Raw genomic sequence first — 24,106 nt, 5'->3', positions numbered from 1 at the left:
GTATAAAGAGATATTTTAAGAGACATATCCATAAAAACATTTTGATTAGACACGATCATAAAAAATATATTTTCATTAGACACATCCACAAAGATATATACTTTCATTAAACATAACTATAAACAAGAGTTGAAAAGAATTGGTAAAATCTTTGTTAGATCCGTAGCGGAATTGATAAAAATTATAAATAGAAAAGTCTTTGGAGTCAAAGCCAAAGAGTCATAACTCATAAGTATTCATAATTTTTATTTTGCTTTAGTTTATATTTATTAATTACTATTAGAATAAATTACAAATGCATATTTCTCTATATATAATAGGAGAGCAGTACATGGTTCATTGTTCGACAAGTGTCCAGTCTCTATAATCTAACATGTGACACAGTAAAAGAATAAGGGCATAAGGTAAATAAAAGTTGTTTAGATGTTAAATTTAAACTATGTTTGTGTACATATAAATTGAATGACAAAATTCTAATCTCCACATTTGTAAGCGGCCATTGTATTTCAAAATTTAAAAACCCATTCTCCTCCCTCATCGGATCTCTCTCCGTCTGTCTCTCCGTCGGATGATATCGAAGCTCTGTACTATTACCGAAACAAAGACAGAAACTTTGCTCACAATGTAAACAGAAGAATCGTGGGTGGAAACTTTTCATCTGTTTGCAAAAATCGAAGCTCGATCTGTTCGCAGTTACTCAGAATGGATGGTTGTTGCTAGCGGTGTTGCAGAAGTAATTTATTTTTTAAGAGTTAGAATAGTTATACAAATCGTTATGTTTATGCAAAATCAATGAAATTGAGACAGTATTTTTTTAGCACAGTTAATGAACTCAGAATGGATTTCAGATTCAATTTTAGAACTTGAATGATTCTTAATCAGATACTTTAATGTATATATGTAATGTTTAGATATGGCATCTGAGCGCATCTTGAAGGAGCTCAAAGATTTGCAGAAAGATCCTCCTACGTCGTGCAGAATGGGTAAGCTTCCTCAACCACATTCATCTTTTTTATCTTTTAGGTTATTTTAAAAATTATTACTTAGCTTTAACATTGTAAAAAATTTTAAAAAGTTTTCATTTTTTTAATCTGGGATAAGCAATCTTTGATATCCCTGTCATTATTTTATTGTTTTTCAGAGAAATTGGTGCTTATTTTTTCATTTTTATTGTTTTCATCTCTTTAATTATATTATACATGCATGCTTTTAAGAAGAACTATGAGTAAGGTGATTAGAATTTTTGGAATCTCCACATGCTATCTATTTGAAGGCTAAGTTTGAAAAAGCTATCCAATATGTTTGATGAAAAGATAGAAAAGTCAAAGACGATCAATGAAGCAACCGAAGGGAATAATAATGAAGAAGTTAAAAAGTAAGGTGTTGATAAGGAGGGTGTGAAATCAGTGAAGGAACAAGAGAAAAAAAAAACAACTGAAATAGAGAAGAAAAAGAGTGGAAAAAGATGTGTCTTTTATGGAATACTATTTCTGCTAAGCACAGCAAAAGAGATGAAGGCAGGGATGTAATTTTTCTCAAGTTTTCGAGGGTGAGAGAGTTCAAGGTCAGTGATGAAAAGGTCAATTTACACTTTATTTTTTCTTTCTAAATAGTAGTTCATAAATAATTTACTTTAAATTAGAAGTTACTAAAAAAATAAAATAAAAGAAATCTACTTTAAATATTATAATATAACATTTGTGTTCTTTCATACAAATTTGTTAAATCATTGCAAGGTAAATAATATGTGAAAATCATGAATTTGGTGAGTAAGAGAGACATGTCAAATGATGAGGTGTAGGATATTAAATAAAAAAATTTATAATATCTCAATTTATCTTATTTATCTGAATTTGATGTTCTCTTATGATATGACAATTAATAAAAATATAAAAAAAAAACAATTTTTAAATCATGTAAACTTACTTTTTAAGTAAACGATTTTTATTTATGGCCAACTTGATGTGACAGTCTCACGAATCATTAATAAACATGAACTTAAAATTATCATTTTTCATGACAATTTAAACAATTTTACTAAAACAAATAACATAATTTATCAAAAAATATTTAAAAATATCTAATTTCATCTTTGTAATATCTAAGCTAGGTCGTCTTTATATTAATATATTATTCTTAACTTATTATTATTAAAATCTACTAATTCAATATGAAAGATATATAACTCTAAATTTGTTTATCCTACAATATTTTTTTTTAATTTTTATATGCTTATTTTGTATGTACATATAACTATAATTTTTAAATATAAATAACACACTTGTTAAGATACATTGATATATGATCATATTTATTCATTTTGCAGTGATGATGTTAACAGTTACAAATTTAAAATATTATAAAGAACAATTCAACAATAAAAAAGTTGCCTGTGCCATTTTTTTGCTGATAAAGTATACATTACGTTTTTATAAATTATCGGATTAATAATCAAATTGATCCTTAAAAAATGGATTGTTTCTTAAATTTAATTTTAAAAGATTTTATCAATCAAATTAATTATTTAAAAATTATAAATTTATTACTTTTACAATCAATGATATATATTAATCTTTTTATAAATAAACTATAGATAAATACAATAAAATAAGTTAAGCGCAGGCTTCATACTATTTGATATAATAAGTGAGTAATTATGGATATTACATACATATAACTATAGATATTATAAAATAAACTATGATGTATGGATATTGGTAGGGATATGAAACACAATATAATACGGGACATGATTAGGGATGGATTCAGAAATGATATTATGGGGGCCAAAAACACATATAATATTAAAAATTATGTAAAAAAAATTATATAATATAAGATGTATTACAAAAATATATCCACAGAAAATATATTTTAAAGTAAAAAAAATATGTGTATACTTTTTATTAACGAAGTGGTCGAATCTTCGTATCATAAAATTCACCAATAATAAAATTTGTGTCAAATTTTTCAGTAATTTTCTTTTCAATATAACTAAAAGACAATTAGCAAGAAATTCATCTTTTATTTTGTTTCTAAGTTATTTTTCACAATATTTATAGTTGAAAAAGATCCCTTAATTGTAGCAGTTGAAACAGAGAAAATTAATACCAAATGAATAAAAAAAGACGGCCACAAGAAGAAAAAGAATTCACTTTATGAGATTTGAAAATTTTTATTTAATTAAAAAATATTAGTAATAATATTTTTTCAGATTTCTTTAATATTGTTACTTACTTTGTAGATATTAAAAATTATTAATATTTAAATTAGACTGAACTTTTATTTATACTAGATAAAATAATAAATAATTTTTAAAAAAAATTAAATTATACATAATAATTTATTACTATTAAAAAAAGTTGGGGGAGCCGAGCCCCCACTCACCCCCCTTATGTCCGTCCCTGGACATGATATATATATATATATATATATATATATATATATATATATATATATATATATATATTTTAGATAAATTATAATGATATTTTGATTTTTTATTGATATTAAAATATAAATTAATTTTTAATTATTTTTAATGTATTTTTTAACTATATTAAATATTTAAAATATTTTTTATTTTAATAATTAATAATATATACTTTTAAATTCATTTCAAAAATACATATTAAAAATAAGGCTCGATACGATGACATGTGATGATATTTAAGTGTGTCTACAAAAAAAAAATTTATTTTTTATTAATAATAAAAAAAATATATTTCAAACGAATATCAATAAATATTATAACTAAAATGTGTCTGATACGAACACAACAAATTAAAAAAATAACTATATTTCATAAAAAATAACTTTGTATTATTATCTTCCTAGCAATACTATCTAAATATTATATGCCAGATACTCAAAATTTGAACTTCTTTATCAATCAAGGTAATTAAAACGCATATGTATTTATTAATTTTTTAAGAACAATCAAATTTAAATGTTTTGAAATAACTAATACAGAAAAATTATATATATATTAAATTAATTAACAGTACAACTAAATTAGAAATGGACGCTTCTACTTGAGATGGTGTTTGTAACGAAGACATCTTAAAATATTAAAAACATATAAAAAAACTAAATCAATAAATTATTAAAAAATAATTAATTATAGAAATTATAAAGGAAAAACTAAAACACCAAAAAAAGAATAAACTCATAAAAGTACAATTCGTCGACGGCAAACAAATTATGACAAGTAAATTAGTCAAAGGTATCGGGAGGAGAGAGAGAGAATAAATTGCTTGTATGATTGAAATTAGTTACATCAGTTGTTATTTATGTTCATTCGATTAATATTACTCTACTATACGAACTGAGGTTGTACAGAGAGAATTAATTTTTTTATAGTTATTTTTTATTATTTTATTAATATTTAAAATATGGGTCTCAATATTTTTAATTTTTTTTATTATATAAAAAAATCTATAAACTTACTCTTTATTATTTTTTAATTGCCTATCAAAATATTTGTTATTCTGACTAACTATTTATACTAAATGTCTAACATGTCTCCTCAAACCTAAAGTGGATTGGTTTTGACAATTCTAATATAAGTTTGTTACTCAACCTTAAGAAGGCTGAAGAAGAAAGTGATTTTGTTAATGTATTTGCAAGTTGATCATAGGCTGGTATATGTTGCATAATGACTTCTTTTCAGACTACATAGTTTCTGACAAAGGATTGGTCAAGTACAAAATATTTTGATTTATTGTGGAGGATTGGATTTGCTGTTAAGAGAATTGCACTTTAATTATCACAGAATATCACAAGTTTGACTCAGTTAGGCTTTTTGATTTCATTAAGTAAGGTTTGTAACCAAATAATTTCAGTTAAGGCATCAGCAATGCATATGAATTCAGCTTCGGTGCTACTTTTAGAGATTGCTATTTGTTTCTTATTGGCCCAGGCAACTAGGTTTAGTCCCAAGTAAATACAATAGCCGTTGGTAGACTTTCTATTATCAATGTTACTCCCCCAGTTAGAATCACAGAAGCCATGAATTTTGAAGTCACTGAATTTTTTGAATTGCAGACCATGGTGCATGGTTCCTGCTAAGTAACCTAAGATTCTTTTGACTGCTTTTCAATGGTAGTTGAGAGAATTTTGGAGGAACTGAGCAATCTTGTTTACTGTGAACGTGATTTCTGGTCTTGAGATGGTGACATATTGTAAACTCCCGTTAATTGACTTGTAGAGACTGGGATCATGGAAGGCTCCATCACCAAAGGCAAAGAACTGGAGGTGGGTTACAACCCACATCTGAAAAATAATAACGACATATGGTATGAGAACTGGATGTTCTCAGTATGGTAACAGTGTCCAATAGTAAGATATAAGGTTCTAGGACACCAAAGACAATCCTAGAACTTCACATCGAATACAGGTATTCAAGCTTAACAAAATAAATAAATTAAATCATAAACCATAAATAGGGATATCTAAACTTAGGGAATTTCTAACTAGTACCAATCACACCGCTGTATCCCACAACCTTCGCCAACCTAACCTCCGTGCGATCCCATCGCCACCGCCTTCCGATCCTCCTCAACGGTAGTAAAACACATTTAATGCAAACAAGTAAAGCACAAATAGTATTCATGTATAATAGGTAAATCAACTAGCATGTAGACATATTATTCAAATAGGCATAACTTAAGTAATCAAAGCAAACAAGCAGATAGAAGATGCATATGATGAATGCCTATCCTATTTGGCTCGTGATATCACTTGTCGGTTCAAAATGCCAACCCGACACATCATCGGGGATGTCGCCTTTCTGCCACGCCAGGGATATAGTGCCCTGCACACTATTGACCCGTGGATATAGTGCCCGGCACACTCTTTCAGGTTATAGTGTCCAAGTTCACTCTTGCGGCAGAAAGGTTATGTGAGCGGGAGACTGCCTCAATCCTCACATCTCAACGTAGGCGGGAGACTTCCTCAGCCCCTACGCCGGCACCGCTACCTCGACAAGCGGGAGACTACCACAACCCTTGTTCAAGGCGCACAGCGAGTTACCAAAATAATGCATGTCACATGAGCGGAAGACTGCCATAGCCCTCACATCCGAACGTAGGCGGGAGAATGTCACAGTCCCTACGATGGAGAACAATGCATGCCACAATCACATAATCTATCTCAAAAGCCATTGCTCATAGCACACTTCCGTTCATACTCATTTCATTAACCATAATCATTTATTTCAAGTTCCAATGTCATCATCCATCATCAATATCTCAAGTTCGTCATCAACCCGGCTCCCCATTAGTTCACAATACAATTCCACCCAACTGACATACCAAGTTTATGTCACCGTCTTCTATAACCCGTATATAAATCCACTAATCTCAAATAAAACCCCCTCTATACTAGTTTTAGGGCCTAATTACTAGCTACAAGCCTTAATGAGAAGTTAAGAAAGTTTGAAAAACTAGAGAACCTTTAAAAGTGAAGAAAAACACATTTTTAGCAAAACAGGGCATCTGCATCTGCATGCATGATGCTGCATACGCGCGGGTGTTAAAATTTCCCATATCACGTACGCACGCATGTTCCGCGTACGTGAGGAGGCAAGTAAAAAACGATTGCCCACGTATCATGTCATGGGGCCGCGTACGCGTTCTTGAGTTTTTTTCTCATTCCGCGTCCGCATACATGTGCCGCGTACCCAAGAAGACTTGGTAGAGACGCATGTCCGCGTACGAAGGTGTTTGCGTACGCATGCACTTTCAGACTTGTAAAATTTTGTGAAGTTGCAGAAATCAGATTTTTATACTAAACTTTCGACGTTCATAACTTTCTCTACAAAATTTCATTTTTCTCAAACTTTATATTGTTTTAAAGCTCTTTGAATCATCTTTAATTTAAAGTAATTTTCATCCAATTTCAAAAATAGAGGCTCAAGTTATGATCCGCCAAAATTTACCAAAAATAGGTTTTTACCAAAAGTGACAATTCTCTAGTTTTCCAAAACTTTCAAAATCAAACCAAAACAAAACCTACTCAATTCAGCACAAACCACTACCACACACTATATTTTACCGTTCCATTGCACTTCAATCAACTCTACCTCTATTTCACTCAATATTTCCACCATAATTCAACAAAAACAACAACTCCCAACTCAAGATCTCAATCATCAATAATTTGCAAATTTTACTCATCATAAATATCATTCGTCATGTCTCACCATAAATTCTCATAATTATCATTATTCAATCTCAATCTCAATAATAAACGTCATTCACCAACAATAACATCATAACTCATCAATATCCTTCATCAATTATCATAATCATAAACAACACCAATACTCATCATATTATCATCATAATTGATATATCATATATTCCAACACTTCATATCATCTTTTTTATCATCAAACATAATTTATACATAATTAATCATGCACCAACATCATTCATTTCTATCTTAGAGTCCACTAGCCTAAGTGTCTAGAAACATTACATATTACATAAAAGAAACCGAAATTACACCTTGGCCGATTCCCACCTAACTCAAAAAACCAAGCTCAATCTCAAAGCTCCAAAACCATCAAGTTCACTCCAACAAATACCAAACCTTAATCTAACATCATATAATATACAAAAAATCACTAGGTCTCACCCAAAACATCAAACCACAAGAGTTTGAAGAGACTTACCTTACCCAATGATATTAGAGACAAAATTCAATAATAATCTAATACTAGATCACCCATAAACAAATAAAACCACAAAAATCTAATCAAAACCAAACCTAAAAATGTGAAATTACCTAGGGCGAGAAACTGGAGTATGAAACGCGAGTTCTTACCAAAAAAGCTTAGTTAGAAATGACGGGTTCAGCGAGAGCTTCGCGTGGTCGCAAATGGCTCGTCAATCGGAGCTCCATAGCTCAAGTTATGGCCAAATGAAGGAGGAGATGAATAGTGAAATTCAAACTCTCTTCCTCTCTTCACTTCAGCGCCCCTTTCTTCAAATTAGGGTGCATATGAACTGAATGCTCATTAAAGTGTGTTTATATATGTTGGGCTTGGCCCAACTTATGCCCTGTCTAACCCGTTAGCATTTTAGATCCGTTTGACGCACTTTGGGACAAAACCTTTAAGATTATGACCCGATTTTTAATTCTAAATTATTTTTTTCTTTCAAAACAAATTTAATTTTCAAAATCTTATTTTTCTCAATACGTGGTACCGAACAGACTAGAACTGATACTACCAGCTTAAACATCGGTACGCATTTTTTACAAAAAAATTTCACAAAAGATACATTTTTCCAATCAGAAAAATTTATTGAATTCAAATTTTACCTTTTTAGTTTCAAAATATCATTCCTAAATTTTTAAACCTATTCCAAGAAGTTAAATTATTATTTTATTAAAGCGGTTATTTCGGTTCTTACAGAGGAAGTCTTTTATGTACTTGGTTTGATGTAGGGATATGGTGTTGTGTGGTCCCTTTCTGACTTCTATGCCAAGGAAGTAGCTGACTTCACCAAGGTCTTTTAGTGAGAAAGTACTATGTAGTTGGGACATGATCTCTTGTACTGTAGCTTTTGAGTCTCCAGTGAATAAGATGTTATCAACGTAGATAAGTATATATGTAGTAGTATTGGTGGTGAATTTTGTAAACAATGAGGTGTCTGACTTGATGCTGAAGAAACCAAAGAAGTTGGGAGTGTCTTTAAGTTTGGTGAACTAGGCGCAGAGTGCTTGTTTGAGGCCATAAAGGGACCTTTGAATCTTGCAGACCATGTGAGGATTGAGTGCAACAAAGCCTTCTAGTTAAGCCATATAAACCTTTTCACTCAAATATCCGTTGAGAAACGCGTTATTAAAGTCATATTGATGAACCTTCTAACCTTTGGACAATGCTATATTGAGAATTACTCTCACAGTCATTGGACGCATTACAGGACTGAAGACTTCATCATAGTGGATCCCTTGCCATTGATGAAAGTCTTTGGCAACTAGCCAGGCCTTGTACTTTTGGATGGTATCATCAGGGTACTTTTTTATGCAAAAAAATCATTTGCAGCCAATGAGAGTGGTGTCTATTGGTGGACTTACAAGTGACCAAGTCTGATTCTTCATTAAGCCCATGTATTCTTCATCCATGGCTACTCTCCAGTTAGGGCTTCATTGACTAAGGAGGGAATACTATGAATCAAATCTGGAGATAGGTTAGATAGTATAGTATGGAGTATTCTTGCCTTGGAGATGTCATTTTTGCCCTTAGTTTACATTGGATGACTATTGATGATCGGTCTGACTGGAGTTGGGACAGGCCAGTTGACTGAAGTGACATCCTTACTAATGTTTGGAGTAAAGACCACCTACAAAGAAATTGTTTCAAAAGAATCTGCATTCACAACTTCATTAGCAAATGCAGTAGGAATAAAAAGTAATGAATCGGAGATGGTATTGGCATTAGTAAAAGATGTATGATGCATATCTATGTTGGGTTGGTGGGAAAGAGGGGAGGGAAGGCTACTAGAGGAAGAGTCTGAGTGTGTAGGGCTAAGATGAAGCTGGTGGGGAGAATAAGGAGAATGATGGGGTGTGTAATTTGTGGATGGGAGAGTGTTCTAGGAATAGTTTGGGTTTTGGATTAGAGGTTAGTTGTGGGAGCAGTGTGTTATAAGAAAACTCATGTTCATTAAAGAGTACATTTCAGGACATATAGATTCTGCTTGAGAGTGAGAAGCATTTGTAGCCTTTTTGGTCTGGTGGATAGCCACGAAAAATGCACTTGTGTGACTTGGGATCGAATTTGTATGAGTTGTATAATTTTAGGAGGGGGCAACAAGTGCAGCCAAATGCTTTGAAAAGGTTGTAGTCTAATTTGGTGGTGTAGAGACACTCATAATGTATTTTGTGATTCAGAGTGGATGTTGGGAGTCTATTGATTAGATAGGTGGCAGTGAGGAGTGCTTCATCCCAGTAGGTGAGGGATAAGAAAGCTTGGGCTAGCAAAGTTAGGCATGTTTCTGTCAAATGCCTGTGTTTTCTCTCTATAGTCCCATTCTGTTGGTGTGTATATAGGCAGGTTAATCTGTGTTGGATGCCATTGGTTGTAAGAAATTTGGTAAAAGTTTTCGAAAGGAACTCTCCACCATTGTCTAACTAGACAACTATGAGTTTATTTTCTATTTTAGTTTCCATATAAGAGACCTGTAGTAGCAGAAGGCTTCAAAGGCTTGGGATTTATTGTGTAAGAGGTAGGTTGAGGTGTATTTGGTGTGTGCTTCAACAAAGGCTATGTAGTATCTATAGCCAAATTTACTATAAACTAATGCATGCCCCCGAAGGTTAGAGAAGTAGACTAGTTGCAGAAGTTTTGTGTATATAGTTAGTGAATCACAAAAAGACAATTAATGGATTTTGCTTGTGCTGCAAGTATAGCAGAGAGAGGTGGATTGGTGGTGTGAGATTTTTAATTACTGAGTATTTGGTGTAAAACTTTGGTTAAGTGATGGCCAAGTTTATTGTGTCATAGCTAAAATAAAGAATTGTCATTAGTACTAGGAACTGTTTGTGCACACAAAACTAGCTTAAGCGTATCAAATTTATTGCTTGATTGTGAATCTGCAATTGCAGATCTAACCATTGAATTTGTAATTACAACATTCTTATCAGACTTGTACTTATTACATTGAAATTCATTACATGAACTTGCTAAATTATCACCTATTTTCATAGCAGCATTAGTTCATGTATCTATATCACTAATAGCATCAATAGTACATCTGAGTAACATCAGTGTATGCAACAGCATCACTTGTAGCAGTTTCATTCAAGTGAGTAGTCTTTGCAACAGTGTTATTATTTTCAACTTTTGAGCAACTATCATGACTCTTTTCAACTTGCTTTTCATTTTTTTGTAAACAGTGTTATTATTTGTTCTTAAGTGAACTCAGGTCTTGATATTCTAGTGTTCTCTTGGAGATAATTGAGCTGGAATTATTTGTCATTGAGTAAATCATCATGCTCCTCAGTGATTACGTAATTGATGGTAGTATTATGTTGCTGTCGTTGATAGAAATGGGAGGAGTACCCATACTTCTTATAGCACACATCTTCTGTGTAACCTTACTTGTTACAATGAGAGTATGTCATTGTAGGTCTACGACTTCTACTACCTAGATTTCCTCTAAGGTGGAGAAAATAAGGGTTTGATTGATATTAAATCAAATTTGTGGTGCACTTCAAAATTTGAGATTGAAGATTCGTGAGTTGATGTAGGAGATTGCATTGCTCTGGTTGTCAAAACCACCACTCGAGGATCTGTTTATTTTTTGAAATCAATGAATCACAGAGTAATAAGGATTCAGATTTCTTCCTTCCAACTCGTTGATCGAAATAGTTATGTTCATCAAGAAAAAATCTTGCAAAATCTTACTTCACTAATTATACCAAGAGTGATATGCTCATGAATGACATATCTGAGGCTTTTAATAGACGCAGTTTGGAGGCTCACGACAAGCCAATTCTGACCATGTTTGAGTGGATTAGATGTTACTGGATGGGGAAATTTTTGGAGAAGAAAAAAAAGGTAGCTAAGTTCATAGAAAAAATACTACCCAAGCCTAGAAAGAAGTTAGATATCATATGTAGAAGGTTCATGGAATGGCAAACTAGGTAGATTGAAAATTTGAAATATGAGATTTTACATAAAAATATGATGATTCAAGAGAGATTTGTTGTTGATTTACTAGCTGGTTCATATAGTTGTAGGTTCTGGGGACTGGCTAGCATGCCTTGTTGGCATGCTTGTTCTACAATATTTATTAAGGGAGACAACTCTGAGGATTATTGCAGCAATTATTACACACCAGCATCATATCTGACATGCTATGAAACAATCCAATTAATGGTGAAAATCTGTGGTCAAAGATCGACCTTGACACAATTAGACCTCCAATTTTTAAGGTCAAGCCTGGAATACTTAGGAGAGTCATGATTAGAGAACATGATGAGGATAGATCACAAACAAAACTAAGAAGAAGAAGTGGGACAACAGTTACCTGCAGCAACTGTGGCCAATATGGACATAATAGGAGACATTGTCCCAATCCAAACACAACAGGTATCTGCCTTTAAATCTTGACTTGTTCTTTGTAGTTTTACACTCTATCACTTAGTTTAGACTGTGGGCTCTTATTTTTAGGAAACAACCCTGAATCTGAAAGTGTTACTCCTCAAGATAGTGCCCTTGCTCCTGCTCTTGCTAAAACTTTCACTGCTTCTTCTGCTACTGTTAGCCAAAAAAAAAAAGGGAAGGGGACATGGCAGAGGAGGATCAACATCTGGAAAGACTAGATCTGCTACTCCTGATGCTGCTGTTTCTCAACCAGCTCCACCACTACCTGCATCAGCTACAATAAGTTTCACAGCTCCACCACTACAAGAAAAAGCAATATTTGTAACAAAAAAATTTGTTACAAAAAATTAAATTTTGAAACAAAAGAATTTTGTAACAAAAAATGGGCCATTGCAATATGTCCCGTTACAAAAAAAATTTGTAACAAAATGAAACTGTTACAATTTAAAGTGATATTTTGTAACAAATTTTTCTGATACAAAAAACCAGAAGTCGTTACAAAAGTAGTAACAAATTTTGATTTTCAAGGTGTTTTTTGTGGCAATCTATTTTTTCCTACCATAAAATTTTGTTAAAAAATGTAACTTGATTTTGTAACTTTTTTTTTAGTTACAAAAGTAAAATAATTATTTTGTAACGATTTTTTTAATACAAATTACAATTTTTTTAATACAAATTGCATGCATAATATAAATATACTAAAATATACTGAAATTAATTATTACAAAATGAGATATTTTATTAAATTTAAAATATTGATACACAAATTTATCTTGAAAAGTAATAAAACATGTTATAAATCTAAATAATAAAAAATGCTACAAACCTATAACTAAACCTTAACTATAACTATGTTACATCAAGTTAAGCTATAAATCAATCCCAATGACAAATCCTAAGAAGCATATTTGCAATTAGTAACTCTCCTGCATTGACAATAACAATTAACAAAATAAATAAATGAATAAAAAAGAGAAATCAGGAAGCCATCATTGGTAATAACAATTACTATAAGTAGCTCCACCACTATCTGTATCAGCTACAACAAGTTTCACAACTCCACCACTACCTCCACAAGCAGCTCCACCACTACTTACACCAGCTCGAACAAGGTCTACAGCTCTACCATTGCCTAAGACAAAAAAATTTTGTGTAAAGCGCAGTGGAAGACTTAAGATAGGTGTGAGGGAGGTAAAAGTTAGACCAAGTGAAACTATTGACCTCACAGCAAATTAGTTTTCTTAGGTATTTAGAGATTAGTAGTATCAGTTTTTTGTTGTAAACTTTATTAAATCCTATGTCCATGTGCTTTCAGTAGGATTGGACCACTTTTGTTGAACACTATTTGAGATGCTTATTTTGTTTTATTGCTTTTGTTCTGTCTGTCATGTGGCTTGCTATCTTGGAGGAACCACTTTGACAAATATTTAATATAAATGTTAACTACTTTATTCTGTATTTTGTCTACTAGATCTTTGTACAAAGGGATAATATGAATGTTAACTGCTTTTCATTATCACTTGTTATTGATAAAAAAAAAAGATGATTGCATTCAGCACTAAACACTCCACAAATACACTGCAGATACACTTTTCTCCTAATTCATGAAACTCAATTAAACCAATACACTACAAATATTAGCACCACAACACAAGTCAATATCATCTTTTGCATTTTTTTTCTTCTTCATGTCACTCTCCATTCTTTCAATACTTATTTTCATGCGTCCTATCTTGATATTTAATCTATCTATTTTTTTTCTTGTGCCTTTATTAGTGCAGAATTCATAGCTTTATCCAACCTTACAAAATCTCCAGCATGTTTTGAGCTCCCCAGCATTTTATTTTTTTGTTGGGTACATCCAGATCGAGACCCAACCTTATCTTCTTTATCAATCCATTCAAAAATCTTGCATCTTCTCCTAGGACAGGATATAAATCTTTTATTTGGGTTCATCACAATACTAAAGATTCAAAGTGTCAGCAGATCTCCACAAAAGCAATGAGTCTTTCTCCCCTTATCCTTCACCTCTTTGTCTTCGTCAATCCACTAAAAAAAATTACACTTTGGTAATTTACAACAAGTCACAAATCTCCTACTTAAGCTGTTCATAGACGACGAGGAAAGCACTGCCACCACCTCTTTTCCACATAAATATCGATGTCTTTTCTTATTTACACTCCTAAATATTGAACTTTCTTTCAGACAACTGATTTGGATCCATTACAGCTTAAAAAAAATCCTTGAATCCTAACAAAGATATTGGAGATACGTTATGAGAGATCTTAATCTTCATTTTTATTCAAATTGACTTCTTCAAATATTGATTCCTAAGGACATTCTAGTAAAATAAAAAGATTTAATGTTTTTTTTACGTTAATGTTAGTGGGGATTCAATTACAAATTTTAATTTTTTAAAGACTTAATTATAAATATTTTAAAGTGTAGAGACTAATTTATAATTTTATTAAAAATATAGAGACTAATTGCGTAATTTAAACTAAAAATTATAATTTGACGACAAAAATTTGAGAAATGATTCGCATAAAATAAATTATCACAAAAAATTATCTTCCATTATTCCACGGATCACGTCATCTCAAATAACACCTGCAAAAAATATCTTGTAAAGATATATTTCGAGCATGAAGAGAATAATCTCAAAAAATATCTATTGTAGTTTTCATGCAACTACTTTTTGTACCCTTTTTACATGGGAATTGTTTTATTTTCATGACATATCATCAATTGGCCGCACACAGCAACCATTTTATTCAAATCCAAATCTATAAGTAATTAAAATAGCACAGTATGAAACAAAAAAGTAAAGAGTACGATCTACGATGGGTAAACCCAAATGAATATTAGCATGCACGTATATTAGAAAAAAAGAGACAGAAAGAAACAGATCAGAAGGGAATTGAGTGACAAATACGAATGCAAAAAGAAAAAAAAAAGTTGTTTTCACTTTTATTGTTTATTTCCTCTTTTATAAACTGAATCATCTTCGTCTATTTTTCCTTATGGTAGAGTCTATAACGGTTATTATGGTGATTATGATAGTTATATAAAAGATGAATATTATCTATTTTTTTTTAAAAATTAGAAGATAAGTTATTTTTTGTGATATATCTTTTTATTATTAATTGAAATAAAATTAATTGACTTATTATGATTAATTTTAACTTTAATCTAACCTAAACTTTATTAATTTAATTAATTAATCATGATGTAAATTTTTTTGTAAATTATAAAATTATTAAAAAAATTTAATAATTTAAGAAAATAAAAGAGAGAAAATTATTAATTTTATTTTATATTTTATTATCTTTTAAAAAAATTTAAAAAGTAAAGGAGAAAAAATTTTGAAAAATTTAAATTTTGTGTGTCTCTTGAATTTTTTTTATTTATTCTTTATCTTTCAAAATTTGTTATATTTTGTGATTGAAATTGATTAATATATGTATAATTTAAAAAAATAAAAATTATAAAATAAAACTTTTTTTAATAATTTTTATAATTTGCAAAAAAAGTTACATTATGATGAATTACTTAAATTAATAAAATTTAGATTAGATTAAAAGTTAAAATTAATCATGATAAGGCAATTCATTTCATTTCATTTAATAATAAGAAGACGTATTACAAGAAGTAACTTATCCTCTAATTTAGAAAGAGTTGGATAGAATTCACCTATATAAAATTGACAATACTTAAAAAAGATACTGTTAAAATTAAAATGATATTTTTTATATTTTTATAATATGTTTTATTTTTATTTTAAATAAAAATATTTTTAACTTTAAAAAGTATTACTTTAATTTTAAAATTATTATTAAAAAATATTATACACACATAAAAAATTTATTAAATTAGTCATAATATATTTGTGCATAAATATATATAATATTTAATTCATTTTAATATATATTTTATATTTTAATATGTATTTTATATTAATAATTAATTTAATTAACTATTTTCTATTTACACGTAACATAATTTATTGTACTAAAATTATATAATTACCGTAATTATTATATGAAAAAAAATCACCATAAGACTTATTACTAAGATAATCTAAATAATTAACTTGTGAAAGTTTTGTACTACAAACTCTGACTTAACTATTTGTTTACTACATTAACTTCGTATTTGTGTGAATAGGCCGCATATATATAAATAATTTGATGTTATTTGCTCGATCATGTTTATTAGCAAATTATTCAGTTTGTCTATATATATTCGTTCATATTATATGTACAAGTATTTTTAATAATTAAGTGTAAATAAATTTTGTTACAAAGCACATAATTTTTATATATAACCATAAAAAATTTTGCACATATCATATAAATTTATAAATATAGCACAAAAAATTATGTATATAATACAAAAATTTATTAATAATTCAATACAGTACAAACATTTTTTATTCTATGTACTAATTTATTTGTATTGTATACTAAAATTTTTGTATTCAGTATTTTTATTGATATATGGCAAAAAAAAAGACAATAATAATAATAATAATAATAATAATAATAATAATAATAATAATAATAATAATAATGGATAAAGAGAAAAAAAATTAAAGAAAAAGAAGAGTGACATAGTGATAACAACGTTGAAAAAATAGTAGTAGCCACAGTGCTTAGGACTGAAATAAACTAAACAAAAAAAAAACAAAATAAACAAAATAAAGGAAGTGTTTAAATAGAGAAATAGTTCCATTTAAGACTATTTTTAAATTCCTTCTAAGGTGAAGGAAGCTCTATATACAAAATTCATATACAAAAGTTATAACTTTATTGTCATCTTTGCCATAGTATCGGCCTCAAACACGATTAAATGTTTTTATACAATCCGTTTCACAAATAATATCTTATTGACCCACGTCCCAAACTAAAAGATATTCTTTCTAAATAACAAACAATTCTCTTTAAAAATACTATTACTCTCAATAAACGAATTACAATTTAGTTGAAAAGTAAAAAAAAAAAAGTGTAAATGACTAAATTTATTGTGTGTATATATATAGATATATTCAAGTTCTTAAACAGATAAAAAAAACACGTAAAAGAAACTGTTTGAACACTGTTAAATGATTGCCTGCCCTTAAAAAAAAATATAGTAATCATCTCAACACCCCATTTTCATAATCCATTCAATGACTTTCTGATCTGTTTTTGTTTTTGGTGTATCCATTCAATGGGTTGATAGATGATGAAAAGGATGTGAAAGCGTAAAATGTGGCCTATATTTCACGTGTGGGGTGCCTATAAAAAGAAAGAAATGGTCCTTTCTAGTCCTTATTAGCTGTGAGATCTTCTCCCAATCAAATTCTAAGCATATCGATCTCAACATCTGAACTGGATTTTTATGTGGACAATAATAATCGCTTTACTATAATTCAATACTTCAATACATCATATTAATTATTATTCTTCCTATGCCACTTGTACAGATAGTGACCAATGCTTTGAAGTTTAGTGAACATTAAAACAATATCATGGCTATATATACGCTTATATGGGAAGAGGCAAAACCCGCAGTTCTAGCTTAGAGGATACTGTTTAATACTTTAAAATGTTTTTCATGAGGACAGAGAACAAGCTACGTAGTCTTTTGAGCTTTTAGACTGAATGACATGGCTCATATCATAGATGGGTTACTGTTCAATTTGAATGCTTTTTAATTTAAGCCTTTTTCTTTTTGAAGATACACATAATACATTCAATAATAAAAAGAAAACTAAATAACCAAACGAATACATTGAATAATAAACTATATTCAATTTGTGTATATATATATATATATATATATATATATATATATATATATATATATATAATGTTTAGTAGTCTATTATATAATTTCTGATAGTAAATTTTAGTACTTTTATAATACTGAAACACGCCAAAATAAAGAAAATTCACAAATACATATTAATATATTATCTTAATTTATTCATTTTAATATGATAATATATTAAAACTTTTAATATCAATAACCCACAAGTCACTCCACCAAAAAAAAGGACCCACAAGTTAAAGGTTTCACAAATAAAGTCTAAAATAAAATTCTGTTAAACTTTGGCACATGCATATTTTATTAATGACGAATTTTAATATTTAAAAGAATGTTGTGCACTATTTTATTAATGGTATATTTTTAGGTGAATTTTATTCCATTTTTTTATAGTAAAAGATAAATTTTTTTTATATGTTTAATAATTATTAGATGAAATTAATTAAATGAAAGAGATAAAGGAAGTTAACTTATTGTTAGTTTATTATTAGGATTACTAATAGTTTGTTAGTGAGTTTGTTATTGTTCTATCAGCATTCACTGTAACTATATATGATGAGATATACATAGTGGTGGTAAACGGGTCTAAATCTGTTGGGCTGGCCCGCGTAACCCACAAAAAAGGAGGGCCGGACTGAAAAATTGGGATTGCGAATAACAAAAGCTCGTCTAACCCGCACCGCTTAAACCGTGGGCTTTGGCGGAGCGAGACGGGCTTTTCCGGTGGGATGAGCAACTTTTTTTTTTGATAAAAGGTTGAGCATATTTTTGGCCAAAAGCCCAGAACCCAACTTCCATACAACCCGACCCGCGCCCAATGAAACCTTACCCGCCCTAAATCCTAATTGCAGCCTCCTGCTCAGTCCTCACCACTCAGCTATTGTCACTCTCACTCTCTCCCACTCTCAAACAACACAGAGCTTCAGCTTCTCCAGTCTCCGCCGCTGACCGCTCCCAATCGTACTGCGTCTGGCGCCGTCGCAGTACGTCCTCACTCCTCACGCTCGCACTTCCATCCTCACGCTCGCAGTCTCGCACAGATAGCAAAGTCGCACCCAGCAGTCGCGGCGCCCCTCGTCACTGTCGCTCTTCGGTACTCCTGGGTTCTAGCCACCACTGCTGCTCCGTCTAGCCGTTGTCGCCACTGGTCTCGGTCTTGGGCTTCTGGGTCCTGTCCTATCGCTCTTTGGGTATGCTCGTCTGTCCTCTCGCTCTCTAGGTTTGCTCGTCTATCCTCATCGCCGCTGCTCTTCGCCTCCTTTGTCCTAGTCGTTGGCTCGTCACTGCTTGTCTGGTATGTTAGTTTTCTGGCTTAGGTTTTAGATCAGAGATTTAGGTTTATTTGCTGTGTTTTGTGTTGTTTGATAATGGTTGAGTTTTGATTAAATCAGTATTGTTGATACTTGTTTTAAAATGGTTTTGATTAAATCTGATGCAGATTCATATATTATTTGTTGTTTTTCATTTTGTTTGATAATGGTTGAGTTTTGATTAAATCAGAATTGTTGATGCTTGTTTTAAAATGATTTTGAGCGTTGATTAAATCTGATGCAGATTTGCTGTGTTGACTAAATAGTTTTGAGTGTTGACTAAATCAGAATGATTGATACTTGGTTTAACAATTAATATTTGCTTTTATTTCAGAAAATATAAATTCTGAAAATATGAGTAACATTGTTATTGCTGAAGCTGGTTTTGAGGCTACTCCATCGATGTTAATGAACCTAGTTTAAAAAGGGCCAGACCAGCAATATCTGATATTTGGAATTTTTTCAGAAGACTCGATCCAGATAAGGATGGAGTAGAACATTCTGAGTGTAAAGGATGCAAGAAGGTGTTTAAAGCTGGAGGTAAGCGATATGGCACTTCTACTTTGAAACGATATCTTGATAGTTGTACTCAAATTAAGCATGAAGATATTGGTCAGACTATAGCAGAATTGCAACTTAAAATGGGTTCACTTAAGATTGACTCAGAAGTGGCTAGAGATATGTTTGCTTTTTATGTAATTGCTGGGGATAAGCCATTCAATATGGTTGATGATAGGAGATTTAGAAATTGGGTGAAATATATAAGTCCAATTTTGAAACTTTCTACTAGCAATACGGTTAAGTCTGACATAGTAAAAGTTCACCAGAGAGAAGTTTCTAAACTTAAAAAATTTTTTGTTTCCATTCCAAATAGAATTTGCTTAACATCTGATCTTTGGACGTCCAATACCAATGAGGGTATATATGTTTGACTGCACATTTTGTTGATGAGAACTAAAAATTACAGAATAAAATTCTCAATTTTTGTCATACGCCTCCTCCTCACACAGAATTTAAGTTGTCTTCTAAAATCTTTAGGCTTTTGAATGAGTGAAAAATGATAAAAAGATTTTTTCCATTACTTTGGATAATATTTCTTCTAATGAAACTTGTGTTGATCATTTGAAAAGTACTTTAGATGTGCATGGTTCATTGTTATGTGATGGTGAATTCTTTCATGTTCGTTGCTCTGCTCATATTTTAAATCTTATTGTTCAAGATGGAATGAAAATATGTGGTGATGTAGTACATAAGATTAGAGATTGTATTAAGTATTTGAGAAAATCTGAAAGTCGAATGGTTAAGTTTAAAGAATATTTTCAAGATATTGACGGTGATGACAAGTCATCATATACCCATTTTTCAAGCTAATTTCACTTGTTTCACTAGTTTTTATGCACTTTCTTGCACCATAAGTAAGCAATTTAGAGTGGAATTGCATGTTTTATTTGAATCAATCAACCACCCTTTAATTGATGCTAAATCATGAGATTCAAGCTAAATTTAATTGATTTTTGAATGATTTATAAACCTTGTGAATTTAGTGATACTTTGATTGGTTGTTTTGATTATTTGTAGGTGAAGAAAAGAAGAAAAGAAGGAAACGTGGCTTAAGAAGTGTGGCGCAACAATGAAGGAAGGAAGCCACACTACTCTCCACAAGAGCACACTACCTTCCAAGGGAGCACAACAATGAACCAAGCATTCAAGGCTTCACTGCCCTGCCCTCCTTGAGGGCAGAGCATAATTCTAGGCCAAGAAATAAGGGAAGGAAAAACTCTGCCCTGCCCTCCTCAAGAGCAATTTCGGGCTCCTCATGGAAAAATTCAAGGAAATTGTTCTCCAAGTGCCATCCATGGGTTTCGAACCAAGCTCAAGAGGGAAGGAAGTAGCGTTCAAATGGAAGGAAAACAAGCCAAATTAGCTTGTTTTCAACCTCCAAGGATCGAACACAAGACCTTGAGGAAGCAAGAAACTAGGCGCTACTTTGGCGCCAAGAAAACCAAGAAAAAAGGGGCAACAAAAGCCATTCAGCAAGTTTCGAACTTGAGACCTCACCCAAGAACAAGGAAAGCTTGCGCTGCCCTGCCCTTGTGGAGGGCAGAGCAACATTCCTTGGTGCATGGTGCATAATTTGGCACGGCCAGCACGCAGCTTGGACGCACCATGACAACACTGCCTTGCTCTCCACAACGGCAGGACAGCATCCTGATGCCCCTCCCAAATTTGGCACGCTAGTTGGATCCACATGCAAGGCTTCCCTGCTCTGCCCTCCACAAGAGCAGAGCAACCTCCTGGGAGCAACATGGGCTGAATATCACTCAAAAATCCAACTTAATTCACTTCTTCACCAAATCAAAAAGCCCACTCAAAATTTTAAAATCCAAAATAGAAAGTGTATAAATAGGTGTTAGTTAGGATTAGAGGGGGGAGAGCTTACTTTCATTTTAATTTTCATCCTTAGTCAACTTGAGAGCTCACTTTCCATTTTTCTGTTTTCGGCAATAGCTTGAGAATTGGAGGAGAGAATTTACTTCTTCTTCCTCTGATTTTTTTGTTTTTTTTACTGGGTTTTGTTTGAGTCTTGAGTGTGAAGAATTGAGGAACTTCTGTCTCAATCTCCATTCAAGATCTCTTTGATTTTTCTTACTGCATAATTGAGTTAAATTCCATTTCCTTCACTGCTGCAATCTTCAATTTCTCTTTACTTGCTTTGTGAACTTGGATCTAGGAAGGTAATTGAGATCTAGACTCTGCTATCTAGTCTCTGGAGTCCTGAGATCTGATTTTCTTTATGGTTCTTCTGCTGAACCACTGCTGCATTCAAATTTTCATTTCTATTTGAGATCTAGCCAATTTCGATTCTTCTCTTGCTTTGATAATTGTTGCAATTTAGTTTCCCTTGCTTAAATTCTGAATTCCCAGTCCTTAAATCCCTTTTTCATTCAAGAAATTTATATTTCTTGCACTTTAAGTTATCGCAATTTACATTTTTTGCACTTTAAGTTTCAGTCATTTAATTTCTTGTTCTTTAAGATTCAGCACCTCTACTTTCAGTTCTCTTTAATTTCTGCCAATCATCCCTCTCCCTTTACATTTCCTGCTATTTACTTACTGTTGGATACAAAATCACTCAACCAATACTTGATTCGCTTGACTAAATCAACCACTAAGCTAAAATTGCTCAATCCTTCAATCCCTGTGGGATCAACCTCACTCCTGTGAGTTTTATCACTTGATGCGACCCGGTACACTTGCCGGTGAGTTTTGTGTTGGATCGTTTTCCACACATTAAGTTTTTGGCGCCATTGCCGGGGATTGAATTAGATTGACAATGATTAAGTGAGGTGGTGGTCTAGATTAAGCATTTTTTTCTTTTTAACTAAGCACATTAACTGTTTGACACATTGTGTCACCTAACCCTCTAACCACATTCTAGCATTAGAATGTCTATGTTTCATTTGGTTTGTTTGTGATTCTTGCAAGTCATGGAGGCTGAGGTGCGTGAAGAGGGAGTGAGCAACAATACCCAGCCTGTAAGAAGGGTGTTGGCCTCTTACACTATCCCCAATCCCAAACATTATGGGGGCAGCATCCTCACCCCAAATGTTCAGGCAAATGACTTTGAGTTGAAGCCTCAACTAATCACCTTGGTGCAGAACAATTGTGCTTATGGAGGTGGCCCTCTTGAAGACCCCAACCAACATTTGTCTGTTTTCTTATGGATTTGTGAAACGGTCAAGACAAATGGGGTTCACCCTGACATTTACAAATTACTTCTGTTCCCATTTTCTTTGAGGGGCAATGCTACTCAATGGCTGGAAACCTTTCCCAAAGAGAGCATCAACAATTGGGATGAATTGGTGAGCAAATTCCTAGCCAAGTTCTACCCACCTCAGAGGGTCATCAAGCTAAAAACAGAGGTGCAAACATTCATTCAAGTGGATGGAGAGTCGTTGTTTGATGCCTGGGAGAGATATAAGGCCTTAATCAGGAAGTGTCCCCTAGAAATGTTTAGTGAGTGGGATAGACTCCAAAACTTCTATGAAGGGTTGACCCAGAAAGCTCAGGAAGCATTAGATCATTCAGCAGGAGGCTCATTGCAGCTAATGAAGACAGCAGAGGAAGCCCAAAACCTTATAGAGATGGTGGCAAACAATCAATACTTCTTTGCTCATCAAAGACAACGCCAACCAACCCAGAGAATGGGTGTACTGGAGCTGGAAGGTGTGGATACCATCTTCAAAGTGATGGCTTAACAAATTCACCAACAATTTGAGCAGATGGCTAAAAAAATTGATGGACTACAAATCGCTGCAGTAAATACACAAAGCCAATCTCAAACCTCACATGGGTGGAAGCAATCTGAAGAAAGTTTTGGGACATTCAATTATGAGCAACAAAGCCCTGAGCAGGTGCAATGCATGAATAACACTTCAAGTTCATCTCAACACAATTTTCATGGTGATGCACACAAGACACCCTGGAAGACTCATTCTAATTCAAGGTGGGGTGAGCATCAGAATCAAGGACAAAAGGACTTCAACTCTGGCAGCCTCAGCAACACAAACAACCATAACCATTCATCCAATAATACTAACCAATTCAAAAATTCACAAAACACATATCACCAACCCCATAACATCTCACAAAACCACCAGAACAACTTTTCCACACCCACATCCCACCCACAAAGTACCCCCACAATTAATTTAAACAACTTCCAGCAACAACCATCTCATTTCACACAACCACAACCAAATCCAGACTCTCAAAGAATCTCAAGTCTAGAGAAAATGATGGAGAAACTCATGAAAAATCAAGAGATGGCTAGACAAGATCAGGAAGCTGCAAGGAAAGATCA

The 24,106-nt window shown here is 32.1% G+C and overlaps 1 long non-coding RNA gene across 1 annotated transcript; it reads left to right on the top strand.

The window, feature by feature from the left end:
- The first annotated feature begins 341 nt into the window (after positions 1-341).
- On the top strand, positions 342-1,608 carry LOC140174205 (uncharacterized). The gene is made up of 2 exons (XR_011863438.1): positions 342-733; positions 912-1,608. It is a non-coding gene; the product is annotated as an uncharacterized lncRNA (long non-coding RNA).
- The last annotated feature ends 22,498 nt before the right edge of the window (positions 1,609-24,106 follow it).

Source organism: Arachis hypogaea, chromosome 7 (genome assembly GCF_003086295.3).
Source record: "Arachis hypogaea cultivar Tifrunner chromosome 7, arahy.Tifrunner.gnm2.J5K5, whole genome shotgun sequence".
Taxonomy (NCBI): Eukaryota; Viridiplantae; Streptophyta; class Magnoliopsida; order Fabales; family Fabaceae; genus Arachis; species Arachis hypogaea.
Note: the sequence above shows the minus strand (reverse complement) of the source record. Positions and strands in the feature narration are given on the sequence as shown.